Below are 16,456 nucleotides of genomic sequence, written 5' to 3' on the forward strand. Positions count from 1 at the left end.
TAGGGTTATTCTTGCATATAGGTCTTGCTCGAGAAACTTCCTTTTTTTTTCTCTTGGAAGTGGTGCCAAGAAGAGAAGCACCACTGACAAGAATAAGAAGAGGTGGAATTAAGGCATCTAGGTAGCAAAAGAACCGTATAACAGCCACAACATCACTCTTGTGCTCGTAGTGTATGTTCTACCATTTTTTTTATCAAGCTCAAGTTCATTGGCAATCACTTCCACATCTGTAACATTCATCTTCAAGGATGCCAGCTCTTTCTCTCTCTCCAACCATTGTGCATTCTTGTCCTCGCAACTACATCCACTACAATGGATGCCATGGCCTATTGAACCTGGTTTCAACATGATTAGTAAGAGAGGTCGAAGCTACATAGCAACTAATCAAAACTGCTAGTCTTGCACGCTATATATCTTTTCTTTTTCTGTAATCTCCAGATAAAATCATCAATAAAAAGAGGCTTGTCTTATGCCGGGCACAGGAAAAAGGTTTTGCTACAGGGCCGAGAAATGCTGGTGTATCAGGATGTGAGCTACTGAAGGTAGTAGTCAACAACAAGCAATCATCTCCGAGTGGTGCACAGTTTCACCCTTCAGCATCCACTGGCACACACAGCAAAACCATCTTCGCCACATTGCGTAGAGTCTTCATTGTTGTCATTATCTACCACATAAGCCTTCTATTTCTTGTGTGTGGTTGAAAATTCTAGATAAGGTTTTAAAACCTTAGCCAAATCTAAAGGGCATGTTCATACACCAAGCTCTAGATATAAGAGCTCGTTCTCATTGGCCTTACACATGGAAGGTGTTCACATCTCCTTCTTTTTTTGGCATATAGCATTGTCATAAACAATATCTCTCTTGCATTGCATTGTCGCATATTGTAAAAAGGATTAGACACTGCTTGGGCACTAAAATCAAGGCTCAAGGTAAGACCCCCTTCTCATCATGGAGCATGTAACAATTGTCTCAAGATTTAATGGTGATGGGTTTTACACATAGAAAAGCAAGACCATGTACTTGCTTATGCGTAAAGGGCTTTGGCACCTAATTGAGGATGAACAAGTGGAGGTTGAGTCACTTCAAAACAACAAAGCATTGGGTCTTATCGCTCCAAATCTTGATGATGATGTGATTAGTGACATTTCTGGAATCAAGGATGCCAAGTTGGCATGGCAGGAACTCAACAAGATTTTTGGCACCAACTCAAAGAGCTCAAAGATCAACCTTCTCATGTAGTTTTACAAGATCGACAAGAAGGAGAGCACAACACATCAGTAAATTCAAAGGTATCAACAAGCACCAACTTAGTGCATTAAAGAAAGTCATTGAGGAAGATGAATCTATTGCCGTATTGTTAAAAAGTGTTGACCAAGAACCTTATGAATCACTTGGCTACACTTAAAAATGTGCCCAAAACTAAACTTCAAGATGTAGAATCATCTCTATTTGAATAAGAATCAAAATTCAAGGATAAAGAACCATTCAAATCACATTCCAGTGGGCAAGCACCATTTATTACAAAGGATGGAAAATTTCAAAGAGAAAATCAATCAACATATCAAAGATGTAATCATTGTGGCAAACTTGGTCACATCTTTGAAAATTGTCGTTTAAAAAATAAACCAAAAATAATTTGTAATGCATGTGGCAGGATTGGGCACTTGGAAGAACATTGCTACTCCAAACAAAATCAAGAAAATAACTATGTGGAAGATCGTCACTTTGCGGTAAAAAATGATGCCTCTAGCTCCAATCATCTTTTCTAAAAACTTTGTATGTCCTACCCTCTTTCACCAATGATGTAGCCAAGGTAGAAGACATAGCCAAAGTTTGTATTCCTACTCTTAGAACAGACCTAGAACAGACCTCTAGACCTCAAAGGTAGGTCAAGTCTCTATCAAGGGGGGGACCTCACTCTTAGAGATGACCTCTAAGCCTCAAAGATAGGTCAAGTCACCATCAAGGGATGGTGTTGAGATTTAAGGTGACTTGTGAACTAGAGAGAAGAGTGGAGGCTTATCCCACATTGATATACAAGCCCAAGAGTGTACCTCCTCATTAAAAGGGGACCGTTTCAAGTAATGAAACATGTAGCAAAGAGTCAAGATTTAGAGCACATATTGAGTAAGTCTCGCATTTGGTTATTCTTTAAGTTCCTTGTTTAATCTTAAGCATGTTTTTGTTTCATCCTCCATAGCCATAGCTTGAGATTGATCCATGTTTCTTGACACCCCACCCCGACAAGCAGTTGGTTACGTTCCTGTTTTGTCGTCGAAAAAGGCTATTCTCACCAATTGTTCACCTCGTGAGGTTACTTTCCATTCTTAAGCATGGATTATTATACGATAATATTCATTTGCTTTTTTATTGGTAAATAAGGAAAAATTTTATTGATGCTAGTTCTTTAGCATACCAAATTATGGCTTACTTGCTACTACAAGATACCACAATAGCATCTTCCACTAATTTGACAATGAATACTATGCGTAGCGATCTATACATAAGCGTGAGGGAAGATTATCTTAAGTGTTTGAGAGATAGTAAGCTCATCACCCCCGAGTTGGAGGGTTATTTCATGAGAAAATTGGTTAAACGCTTGGTTATGCCTTTGACATATGGTAAAACAGTCATAATGATGTCGGATGATATCCATAGGGATCTAGGAAAATACATGTCACACAAAAAATGCATGCAATTAGCTTTAAGGTGCCATAAGTTTTGGCATGATTATTTTCTTGTAGTCAACAACTTGTTGAAACTCTTTGGCAAAGCTGGGGTCTATGCTCATCCCTAGGTAAATGTGTTAAGTTACCAACCTCGCTATTCTCTTTCTATCACTACTATCGAAAATGTGAAAAAAAACCAGTTTGGGTTTATACCAAGAATTTGGGGGCTTGTTTGCACAAATACACCCCAAAGTCATCCTGTGTTACAAGCCAGGCACCCCAGTAAAACTCTCTAACCTCCCACCAAGCTAACCATGTTTTCAATGAAGTTATCTCATCTTTTTTTGCATGACCTGCATGCCAGAACTTGCGAATCTCATGCTAGCATTGTTTTGCTGTAGTCTTCGACGGAGAACTTCTCGATTTGCTACACAATACTTTATGCTCCTCTTGGAAAGCCGGCCTAATACAATTCATTGTATGTTGGACCATAGGACCTTCTCCCAATGGAATACACATGACCTCTCCATCTCTGGAATTTTCTTCTTTGCCCCTCCAAAGTGCAGACTACAAACCAGTTGGCATTGGCTTCATCTACCAATAAAACCTTTGAATTTTGGTTTTGCAAACCCATTGTCCTGAACCACTTTAATAAGCATCCTCGAGAATCTTACTTGGGCATTCCTATCCTCGATCCTAAATTCACAAGTGGAAATGGTAAGAAGCTCCCTCACAAATGGATCATACACGAAGGCTGACATGGTTGGCCAACCTTGCACTTTATGCACATGGTCAAAATGAATCCACATACTCTCTAAATTTCCACCTGGTCGCATCCTATTAACCAAGTCAAGCCCACTTCCGGGGACCATAGTTAAACACATGGGGTTCATGTTCAGGGCCTAGCTGACTAGCAGCAAACATGACACTATGAATTTATGAAAACTTGAATTTTGTTTTCAAATGAAGGACAACCTCTAAGCCATAACCATGGCCATACTTCTCCTTCCTTGCATCTTCCAAACACTAGTCAATCCTTTTTCTATTTGAAAGTGGAGTCACACTATCCAGAAGCTTAGCATACTCCTCCTCCCCAATACCTGCAGAGGCTACACCTTTCTCACATTAACAAGCATATTGAATATCACATGCTTAGTTACATTTTTCTCCATTTGATATTAAATGGATTCAAGTTTTCCCTAAATGAAACCATGTCTTCAATGCTTTGCTAGAGTTTTCTACTTTGTCCTTCCTCATATGGATGACTATGATGCACATCTTCTAGTACCCTTATGGTCTTTGGGTAAACAATAATATATCCTAGCATGACACAAGGCCACACATTTTGGCTCCTAGTCACAATGTCTACAAAGAGGGTTCCCGGGGCCAGTCAAACTTGTGAGAAAACTCTTTTTAAATCTTCCCTTCCACTGTGTTTCATTGTGATAACCAAGCCTAGAGTAATAAGGACAATCAATGTTCACACAATGCAAGTGGCATGAGCATCTACCAAACCAAACTTGTCCTGGAAAATTGCATAAACGTAAATTAAGGCTGAGTTAAATATTACAAATTTTAAACTTAAGATTCGAATCTAGGAAAAAATTGAGCTATGAAAATTAAACTACAACAATTGATTTGTTACAAAAATATATACCTTGCACCCCAAGTAAGGGCAGAGGGGTGTGCAATTGTTTCATTACAGAATATATAATAGCATTTAGAGAGAGAGAGAGAGAGAGAGAGAGAGAGAGAGAGACAGACTAAACAACAAGGAAAATATGAGAATATTAGTCCTCATAGGCACTAAACCATGAAGCACGCATGAATTTAGTTGATTGCATCCAAAAGTTGGGAGATAATGGCTATGTAAAGTTCTCTATATGCCTCTTGTAAACGCCCCCAAATTGTAATTGTAGAGGTATGAGCTTGTCAAACCTCAGAGCTACTACGAGGAATTTTGAGCATTTAAATAATCTAAAAAAAGACTAGATAGCCTTAAAGTTGTCCACTTGGTACATAATACTGATCTGACTTTACACATTCTAACAATGCAACTTGGGGGAGAGGAATATGGAGTGCAACTTGGGAGAGATGCCATTGGATGAATATGATGCTATATCTAAATAACAATGGCATCAAAGTTATGGGCATAACTCTTTTCATTAGATATGGCATCATATTCATGCAATGGCACTACAAACCATTCACTTGGAAATGTCCAAGTCATTTGTTAACCGCATTTTGAGGTTAACCTAGCATCTCTTCATTACATAAGATACATAAGAGAGACAACTCAATAAGTGTCATGAAACGGCACTATAAACATTGCAATTATGAGAATGGCTAACAATCCCGCAAGTCTATGTATCTTGTAATCATTTAGTTTATCTTTCTTTAAGTTTTGGGCATCCAAGGGCCAGTTTTATAAATAACAACATTCTCATAATGTAAGAAACAATCCCCCTTTATGCCAATTGAGTCTAGTCTTATCCTCATCTTATCTCCTTGCTCTCTTGTGTCTATGGTGCGAAAGAGAGAGAGTTGAGAGGAGAGAGAGCTTCATTCTTGGTACCTATTCCTCTTATGCTTGTGTTTATGAGTGTGAGAGTAGAGAGGAGTGAGTGTCCTTGTGAGAAGAGAGGCAAGCCCATGGTGACAGCTTGAGGAGGAGGAAAAGAAGTGGAGCTAGCTACCATTAGCATAGCTTGGAGTCTTCAGAGATATGAGCTATGCTAGGAATTTCCCCCACGACATGTTAAGGTAAGTATTATCCATTGCAATAGAAGAGGGATAGTGTAGGCTGTAACATTTTTGGTGCCACCTGCTATTAGGGAGCCACCGGTCTCTATCTACTCTATTTGCACTCCTTGTCATCTTTCTTACAAGTCCCTTTTCGGCTTCTTGACACTATGTGATTGGTTGAGAAGAGGATAAGTTGTGGATAAGATTGTGAGAAGAGAGAAAAAAAGAGAAAAAGAAGGGTTGTTTTTATTGTTTTAGCATCTGAAATTGTTGTTTGCATTGTTTAAGAGTTAGAAAAGCAACAAAACAAAGCATTTGCATCAATAATTACATGGTGGTAGCTCCATAATCACGCCGTGATTATGCAAGAAACACCCATTTGCTATATTTTTTTGAAAATCTTAAAAAATTAAAAAAAAATAAAGAGCTATTGATCCTATTGCTTTATATCATTCAAACATTCATGCTGCAAAGGAACAATTTAGAAAATCTGAACTAGAAACATTAAGATTTGCACCCCCAAGTCAATGCTTTTTGGTCGAAACCTGTGAAATCACATCACAACGCGGTGATTCTGTAGTTTGCAGAATCATGTATGTGATTTTTTATTACATTGTGATTCTTTGATAAATCTAGCTATCCCACCAACCCTAGGATTACGCATTAAAGGTGCCTTATCTTTGATAGATTTCATCTTATCTAATCATGATCATGGACTGTGATTAGTCAATTCACGACCATGATTGCCACATCATAAATCACTTTAGAATCATGCCCATGATCAACAATCACGTCGTGATTACCATGTCAACAATCATGGTGATGATGATTAAACTTAGCAATCAAGGAAGTTATTTAAACATTCAATGGACTTTTTTGGGTAAAGATCATAACCATGATTCTAGAAAGGATCACGATTGTGATTCTTAACCCTGGAGGATCACGTTAACTGATACCTTGAGTATTATTAGGACAAATGCTCAAGGGTGTTGTCTCCCTAACACAAAGGGTATCAATAAAAACAACTGAGATTAAACAAAAATTATATCATGATTTTTATCGTGATCATGTCGTGATTTTTGATCACGACCGTGATTTTGCAAAATTTTTATAATTGCAAACCTGATAGTTTCAGTTGTTTGTAAATTCACATTTTGGCTAGTTAAACCCATTTCATGCACTTAAGGTCGGGAAGGCTTGCTTGTGAGGAGCATCGCCCCCGATGATAGTGCATCTAACCAACCAGGATCCTTCCACCATAGAAGCTTAGGGTGAGCTCACATGGACAACACACAAATGAGTGTGTTTGCTTTTGCAAAGGATGAATTCTTTTGAATCATTGAGTAGTGAGCAAACCATGGTGAATCCTGTTAATGAAGGAAGTGGTGGGGGAGAAGGGTACTTTTCTCTAACATTGTTAGGTGGGTTCATGGGCTTAGCCCAAGGAATCCTAGGTTTTTTTACAGTTATGAGCCTGAAAGGAAAGCTCTATAGCCTTTTCCAAGGGAAAACCATCGAGCAGCTCGAATAGAGAAGTAAGCATTGGAAGACCTACGAGTATAGGGCAACAATTGAGGGAGGAATAATTTTACTAGGGAGGGATAAATCTTTAACCCATGATATAACTTACTCCCAAAATTTTAAGGGATTCTATATTTCCCCACTTCCAAGGAGCTAAAGATTGAGGAAAGAATGAGAGAAGCACAAGACTAATTTAGAAGGCTTGAACAAGAGAAGATCGGCTTAGATCTCTACAAGGAGTGGCCAAGAGACATGCCTTTGATAATAACAGTAATGCATAGAGAAGGTTCTTGCAGCCTCAATGATTGAAGCATGAAGAGGAATTGGTCACATTGATTGAGGCATGACGAGGATTTTGTTGCACAAGGGAGTGATTGAGGCATGAAGATGATTTGGTCGCATGAGGTAGTGCTAGGGAAATTGAATAGGCAATGGAGGAGGGTGTGCTTCCTCTAGAACCTATACCAGAGGAGCCTCAAGAATACCTAACCGCTCTCACAACATCTCTCCCAAGAAAACCAAAACTTAAAACCTATTCTGGAGGAGCCTCGAGAAGACCTAACCACTCTCAGCAGAGAAAGCAACCACGATGTGTTCAGAGAAACTTTGGAGAAAACTTACACCAAGATAGAAGTAGATGCAATGTTAAGAACCCCAAAGTTCTAGGAGTATCTGAGAGGCATGTCGTTACAAGAAGGAAACCTAGGAGGTAGTCTTGGACGATGATGCGAATAGGAATGTGGAAACTATCCCAATACCACCTGACCCTAGGGTATCTGAGAGGCATGTCGTTACAAGAAGGAAACCTAGGAGGTAGTCTTGGACGATGATGCGAATAGGAATGTGGAAACTATCCCAATACCACCTGACCCTAGGGTACATCTAAATTGACATACTAGAGCCACAAGAGGTTGAGGCAGGGGTGAGACATCTATAGGAAGGATGGCGTATGAGGACCCAACACAATCAGAGTAACCCTTCATATCACTAGTTTGGTAGCTCAGTAGGACATAAATATGTCTTTTCATCATGGGTTTGCTAAAACATTCATATCTTGTGAATGGGAGCGATATTTTAGCATTTCTCTTCTAAAGCACGTCTTCATGAATGTGGCAAACCTTAGCAAATTAATAAAATGATAATTTAAATCATCTTAAATATAATTAAAAGATAACCATAAGTAGAGGTATATCTAGCATTATAATCCAAAGAGGTTACGAATTTACAAAACTGTAGGTTCCTACATGCAAGAAAAAAATGATCTTGACTCATTATAAATTTATCCTAAACCTTACATAATATTTAAGAGATGAGAGAGATTTTTTATGATAAAAAAAGTATTGCATTAATAATTAATTAATTAAATATCTTTCTTAGAATCTCTTTTTAGTTGTTGAGTATTTGATACCTAAAATATCACAATAGTGTGAGTTTATATGATGATTTACTTTAGTTATACTAATAAATCAATATCTCCACTAAAGTAATCGGGCAAGAATTCATATCTAAACATTTCAACTTAGTTAAAAAATAATGTGATGGTCTCAACTTTCAAAACTATATTAATAATAACAAAATAACATATATGAACCCTTGCTTATATTTGGATCATTTAGTGGGAAGCTTATGAAAATAGTGTTTAGTATTATATAAAATGACTAGATATTCTACTTAAAGCCTTATGAGATGTTTAAACATAAGAAGTAGTATCTTATTCTATTTTAATGAATATGGTTCAAAATTTAGAAACTTTTGTCTAAAACAAAGTGCCTAAAAGGATAAGTGTATACAAAATACACTTGCAAAGCATTACATTATCCAAAACATGTGTGCAAGATTTGGTCCTAGTCTATGATAGTTTCATTAACTATAAAAATCCTCAAAGTTATTTTTTTGAGATAAATAAATACCTTAGAATTTTCATTCAGACCTAAGTTTTAGACTTCTAATTAATTTTTGAGCCTAAGATGGATTATATTACACCATAGATATGTTTGTGAAGAAATGCACATTTAAAAACTTTGGAAAGCAATGAGAAATTTTAAAGTCTTTGATCCAAATATAGTCCAAAGAGCCGTGCATTTACGACTGCAATTTGGCCTATGAATTCTTATGGAATTGAAAAGCCTAGAGGTAACTAATGTGATCCTAAAAAATCTCAATTTTCCTTCACTATCTACATGATGATATGAAAAAAGGGCACCACATCGACACCACAAAGAGCAACACCGATAAAGCCCAATCATGTGGCGAGATTAATGTCAAATCCTCATGTGTTGGTGATTCTAAACAAAACCTCGAGGTATTCGAGTCAGTGTGCAAAACTTATGGTCCAATCAGTTGACCAAACAAAAATATTTATGTTCTCCCTTTCACTAGAAGAAAAAGAACACCAATGGTATTGATCGCTTAAGCCAGATGACAAGATTAATTTTGCAGAGATTAAGAGTGTGTTCATACCTAGTTTGCATGAAGCGAAGATAAGTGGAGCCTTCCTTGTGGCTCAATTATACAACATCAAGAAAGAGGAGCATGAGTCTATAATGAGAGATTATATATCATGTCTGAAAAATCTGAACTCAAGGTGTAAGTCTATGGAGAGGTTTAAGAGATGAGAAATTGTTGCCATGCTTCCATAAGAGAGTAAGGGATACGAGGATGCATGATTACTTGTTGTTGGCGAAGCTAACAAAAAAAAGAATATAGAACATTCCTTGTGGTGTTACCTACCCATTTCCCACTTATTGATGTCTTAGTAGTTTAACATATGCAAGCAAGAGTGTAGCAGGGTTAGTTGCTCACAGTACACTAAGTGGTGGCTCTTCTGGTTAGTGTGTCTGGAGTCCTTGATGCTCAGAGCACGACACAATAGACACTATGGAGTGGAACACAACACATAAGATTTCAAGACTGCAAGAGAAACAAGAACACTTGCACTACTCCAAGAACACTATTACATGTCCTTCACTATATTGTGCACACTTAGAAGAGGTCATAGTGAAGAGGACAACACACAGCTCAAGTTGATGACAAGTGACTGCAGCACACCTAGGCTAGGGCTACAAAGTGGTATGGAGGATGAAGCATGAAGGATCCTTCCGATTAGTCAAGGGACCATATAAGCATGCCTGCAAGGCATGGTGGAGTCACCTATCTTTGGTAGATGACCTCGAAGTGAAGGCCTTTGGTAGATGACCTCGAAGTGAAGGCCTTTGGTAGAATCTCCTATCTCCTAGAGATGCCCATTGTGGTGCCTTCAATGTTTGGGTGGGTCGAAGTCACCTATCTTTAGTAGATGCCCTCAAAGTGAAGGCCTTTGGTAGAATCTCCTATCTCCTAGAGATGCCCATTTTTTCAATGTTTGGGGGGGGGGGGCACTTTGTTAACCCCTTATTTAGCACGTGCATTCAAGGGGTATTTAAAAAATCCCCTACTTATAGATTTATGAATTTAAAAAACACCCCTTCTATAACACTTTTTACAATAAAATTACCCCTACAGTGTACCAAAATTATCACCAATTCAATTAAAAATCCCCATATATATGTGATTTTTTTACGAGAGAAAAAAACCCTTTCTGTTGAACTCAAGTACTATCTTACATATTTTTGAGTGACCCTCCTAAGCTTCAATGCCAGTGCATGCACTTCTGGTTCTGGATGGTTCCTCTTGGGTTAACTCACCATAATTCTTCTAGATGGTTTCTGTGGGATTGATCCATTGTGGTGGTGTTACAGTGTTACGGGATTACACTATTATAGTGTGACACCAGAGCTAGTCTGCTCAATGTGGGTACCCTTGGTGGCTACAGTTCAACACCCGCCATCACCGTCCTCAGTGAGGAGATAAAAAAGAAAATTACTAAGAATGAAGAAGAGTTGCCTTCAAAGGAGAGAGATGCTCTTGAAGAATCCACAATTTCTTAGAACCCCAGTCATGTAGGACGAAGTAAATCCATATTTTTCTACTTGTAAGTAAGGCTTCTTCCATTTTGGTTGCTCACCCTCCCATCCTTCAAACCTTTTGTTGTATGTTGGGGGTAATGAATATCCACTCCTCTCATGGGATGCTCCCTCTTCCATCTTTCAAAGGAGTAATCAATTAAAAGTGTAACCACTTGGACATCTAGTAAATCTACTAGATGAGGGTTTTTAAATTACGTGTTGTGTGTTATGTGTACCCATAAATTCGGGATCTTCCATCTGTTCTTCTCCGCATATTCTTTCATACTGCCCAGAAGTGGATATACTAGGTATGGCCTTTTTTGCAAGAAAGGGATTTTACTCAATAGAGATAAATTACACACATCCTAGAACTCATCACATGGAATTCACACAAGGGTGGACAACGATAATGGATCCTTGAGCGGTAAGCTTCAAGAGAAGGTTGTATATCAAAAGATGTCAAAAAGGTCCAAAATCTATCCCATAAGTGATTTATATAGTCACTTACTCCTATGACTATTCACACATGGGCTGCCCATAAAAGTGAGTCCTATGTCCCAAATTATGTGCCTAAGCCTCATCCCACATATACATGTGCAATACATCCAAGCACATAATTTCCTACATTACAAACCATTCCCTCCTACAATGATTTTCTCCTCGAAATCGAAGGATGGCCGTGCAAAAAGGCAAAATTGACCCACAACATATGGATTCGTAGACCATAGAAGGTACCCAATGATGTATGACGCCATAAAATAAACCAATTCACTATCATGGTCAAATGGTAGACCATGGGTGGTGTCAATGACAAATAACACCAACATCATAGGATCCTTGTAACCACCTAGATCAAATGGAAAACTGCATGGACCAACTCTGAAGCTACAAAACATGGTGCCTCCTGGGTCAAAAAGATGGTGTAGAAATGCATACTCAATCATCACACAATCTCCTTGATCAAAGGGAAGTACCAAATTGCCAACAATCCATATACACACGTGTATAACCACATGTATTGAAGGACACTCCATGTAATGATCCCCTAAGATGATTCAAATGACCACCTAGATCAAAGGGAACTCCATGAAGATCTGTAACACATGCATCATACACCAAAATCTTTTTGCTACCTCCTTCTCTAGCTAGCTAGCTTGGATGAACACTCTCTGACAAGTTTGTGTTAGGTATTTGAGCCCTCTCCCTCGGACAAGTTTGTGTTAGGTATTTGAGCCCTCTCCCTCGGACTTAATTCTATCTACATAACAAAATTTTTGTTAATGAAAAAACATATTTTCACAAATTTATTAAGCTGATGTAAATACCTTAGTCAAAGCAAGTCCTCAAACTTACTTTAGTATTTAGATTCCTCCAATGTGTTATTCTCTGTTCCCACCATTGAAACCATCTCTCCAAGGGTTTTATATTCTCCTCTACAACATTTCCATCCCTCCACCATCTCCTAATTCTTTCTGCTTACTGTGATGCCATATCAATAGAAGGTGGTTTTTGCCACACCTAACAAATATCAAGATGCGATTGCAATACTTCCTTTCTAACAAGTATCTTAGTGTGTTTTTGTAAACTTTGCTCCTAGTGGAAAAAATAAGATCTTTCTCTTCTAACCAATACATTACCAGGTCCTCCATTAAACACCATTCTTATTGCTATCTAATTTGAACTTGCCTCATCTGCCAAGCCTGCAAAGTCTACTGGTGGATAACCCTGTTGTCTCATCACCTCATTTAGAATATTCCAAAATAGGATTTGACTATCAGCATCTTCCTCTTTTGTCTCGCAAATAGCAATGACCATCAATCCTTTCAAACTGAAATAATAATGACACACATATTACAAATTGATAAAAGAGCATCCTTAATGACATGCATTGGAAAATAGAAGATTCTACTTGGGATCATATGGTTAACAGGACATTGTTGCCCATCCATCAATTCTATGAGTGTGGTCCAAATGAAACCATACTGCACATAAATCTCCTTGTTTTGTTTGGCACATGTGATTAACCAAGTCAACACCTGATCTAGGGCCCTTAGTGGACATTTTAAAAAGAAAACATTTATTATCCGGTCCTCCCTGACTTGAGAAGCGATTGCTATGGAAGAAAGGAAACTTCTTTTTCAATTGCAATATATTATCATATCCATCTCCAATCACTGTGGCCTGTAACCTCTTCTCACATGCTACAATTGTTTTAAACCTACAAATAAAGAAGTCACTTTAATTAGGTATAAGTAAACCATACATGGATTACAATTCTAGTACTATATTAACATTAGTAGCACACCTTTGATTTTACACAAGAGGAATCATTTCTTCTAAGATGTTACTCAATTCTGTCTCCCCATTTCAAAATTTATTTTCCTACTATAGCATCAACAAGCAATTGTCTAGCAATAATCATTTGAACTCTTCTTGGACCATTGTTCCTGTCCACTTGTAACACTAATGAAACCAATTTTCTTATTCTCTCTATTACTGCCCTGGAGGTTCCAGGCTGTACGTCATGTGAATGGTCACCAATGTGCACCATCAATCGTGTCATTCCCGAGTCCATTGGAAAAATGTAATACACCATGTATTTGCAAGTCTCTTTACAAAAGATTTTTTTTAATACAATAATGAAATGTAATGCTATTCCTCTCATCCTCACAGAGTAGGCCTTTGCTAACTTGTTTATCCAAATATCCATGGAAGTAAGAATCAATAAACTTTTTATTGTTAATGAAATAAAGACGTGTGATTCTATGGCACTCCATTCAACCCAAACAATAACTTAGACATACAATACAATCTACTAACATGTTAGTTCTATGTGGTCTTGTCCACAAATGACCGCCACAAATGACCGTCAAATTTTGGCTCCATTCCTTCCATTCTTTGGAACTCATTATCGGTTGGAGGTAATTCAAATGTTATATTACCACTGTAAGAATTTGGAAGCTCTTTCACTTGCTTAATATTTTCAAAATTCTATATCATACTTTGTAAGTGAGCACCTCTGGAGTCTCCAAAATCCATGACAGAACTGACTTAGGTAACTTTTTTTGCTTCTCCTCTTCACTGAACTCAAGATTCACAAAACCATGTTTGGTAGTTTCTGTTGGAGGTCCTTCAAAATCAATGACATCATTCAATAGTCCTCCTTCTGAGTGACCCTGCAAATACTCATTGATGGCTTCATGATTCTTGCTACAACCATCATTGTTATCGCTATCTGAAATATACAATGAAGTCGTGCAATGCTCCATAACATACTTAGTTGACAATGAGAAGAGTCCAACACAAAGCTCTCATGCCCCTCAACATCCCATTGAGAAGGGGTATCCACATCCATACACTCTTGACCAACTTGAATAACTGCATTTAGAGGAACAAACTTGTGAGATGGAGGCAGAAGGCTCTGCAAGAAAAAATGGCTAAGAAGAAGTTTGTTGTCCTATAAATAAACCTGCCTAACCATAGTTTCATTTCCTATCCTCCATGTTATTGAAGCTTTAGTGATCTCCATAGCACTCCCACAGAGATACACACCTCAATCAACAGAGAGCACCACTCAAAGAACCAAGAAGAGGGGGTGGGGGTGGGTTGACAACCCTCCACATTCAATAAACCTATAATAGTCATTTGAGGACCCCCTACATTCTCAAAAGTAGAGGGCTATGAGGGTGGCCTCTAAAATGGACCAGAAAGTCTAATTTTATATATCAAATTTTAATTCTTTTTAATTAAACAAAACAGTATCCTTTAATTGTCCAGATCATTTGACAATAAAGTTAGAGATGTCATTTCGCTTATTATGATGCACAGAGACTGTCAGTCTCAAAATAATCCCCAAGATTTGGCATATTTAAGATATATTCTTAACATAACTGCAATAAATGCTTTCATTTATTCTCCACGTATGCTACTTTATACCTCTGGGTGAGAGTGGAGAGAGATAATCACATAATGAATTGACACGTGTACGCGTATGAGAGATGTCATCCTTCTTTAAAAGTTAGAGTGATGTACATGATTTAAATATCATAAATATATATGTACATATATAACATACTATGTGTATATATATATATATATATATTATATCTAAGTTTGTGTGTGTGTGTGTGTGTGTGTGTGTAGTAAGGTGAATATATAACTATATACTGTAGAAGTGTATGTGTATACTATTTATATATCTAAGTGTTATATATATATATATATCTAATATACTATATACTATATATAAGTGTGTGTGTATATATATAAGTATTTATATAAGTGTATATATATGTATACTATATATTTAAGTGTTAAATAAAATACTATATCCTATATACACTATATATATATATTTATATCTGATAAATATATATATAAATATATATATATATATATATCTAATAAATACTATATACTATAAATATTATATCTAATATACTATATATAATATATCTAATATACTATATATTGTATATATATCTAGTATAGAAATACTATATCTAATATAATCTTTATACTATATATATATATATCTTTACACAATATTTTTAAAAATTTTGGTATAACTTTTATATATAAGCATACTTACATATACAAATAAAGCATACTTATATACTTATATATAAGCATACTTATATACAAATAAATTTAAGCATGCTTATATACTTATTATATACTTACATAGTTATATACTTATACACACATATAATTATACATATACAAATAAAGCATACTTATATACAAATAAATTTAAACATACTTATATACTTACATAGTTACATACTTAAATAATTATATATTTACATCTATCTACATATACTTTCATATACATATAAATTTAAACATACTTATATACTTACATAGCTACATACTTAAATAATTATATATTTACATCTATCTACATATACTTTTATATACATATACCTACATATATCTATATATACACAACCAACATTTTGGAGAGAAAATATCAGTGGGGCTCATGAATGATGTTTTGGGTCAGTTTAATGTGACTCGAGGCTCAGAGCCTACTTTGGTTCCTCTGTGTCACTTGGTTGCTATAGATGCAGTTAGAGTGGCAGTTTAGTGATGCTTCATGGCTTGTTCCCTTGTTTGATAGGGCTGCATACATGCAGACCATGGGCTCTTTTGTTCTGTCTCTCAAGGGTCGACATGGCGAGACAAAATCAGTCACTCGAGAGATGATTGATGGCTGGGATCACATTTGGCAAAGGCTCAATGAAGTGTTTAAAAATCAACTCATAGAAGAGTGGGAGGATTTGTGAGGCAAGACCTTATTTGTTTCGGATGGCAATCACCGATTGAAGGGACATGGACAAAAAGGATAGAAGAAGGTAAATATTTTGGCATACATTTTCATGATTTAGGTTTCTTTGTTTTCACTTATATTGCATGCTTGGTTGTTTCTTAATTCTATGTTTTTATTTTTGTTTATGAATTTCTTAAAGCCTATACTCTAAACGTGAAGAGTATCACGTGTGAGTGCGATGCCAATTTATGGAGGTTGAGAAGAAAAAGGAGGGCGAGCTTATACTTGCCTTCGACACAACTAAT

The sequence above is a fragment of the Cibotium barometz genome, chromosome 23 (genome assembly GCF_041138505.1).
Source record: "Cibotium barometz isolate CiBa-2024 chromosome 23, ASM4113850v1, whole genome shotgun sequence".
Taxonomy (NCBI): domain Eukaryota; kingdom Viridiplantae; phylum Streptophyta; class Polypodiopsida; order Cyatheales; family Cibotiaceae; genus Cibotium; species Cibotium barometz.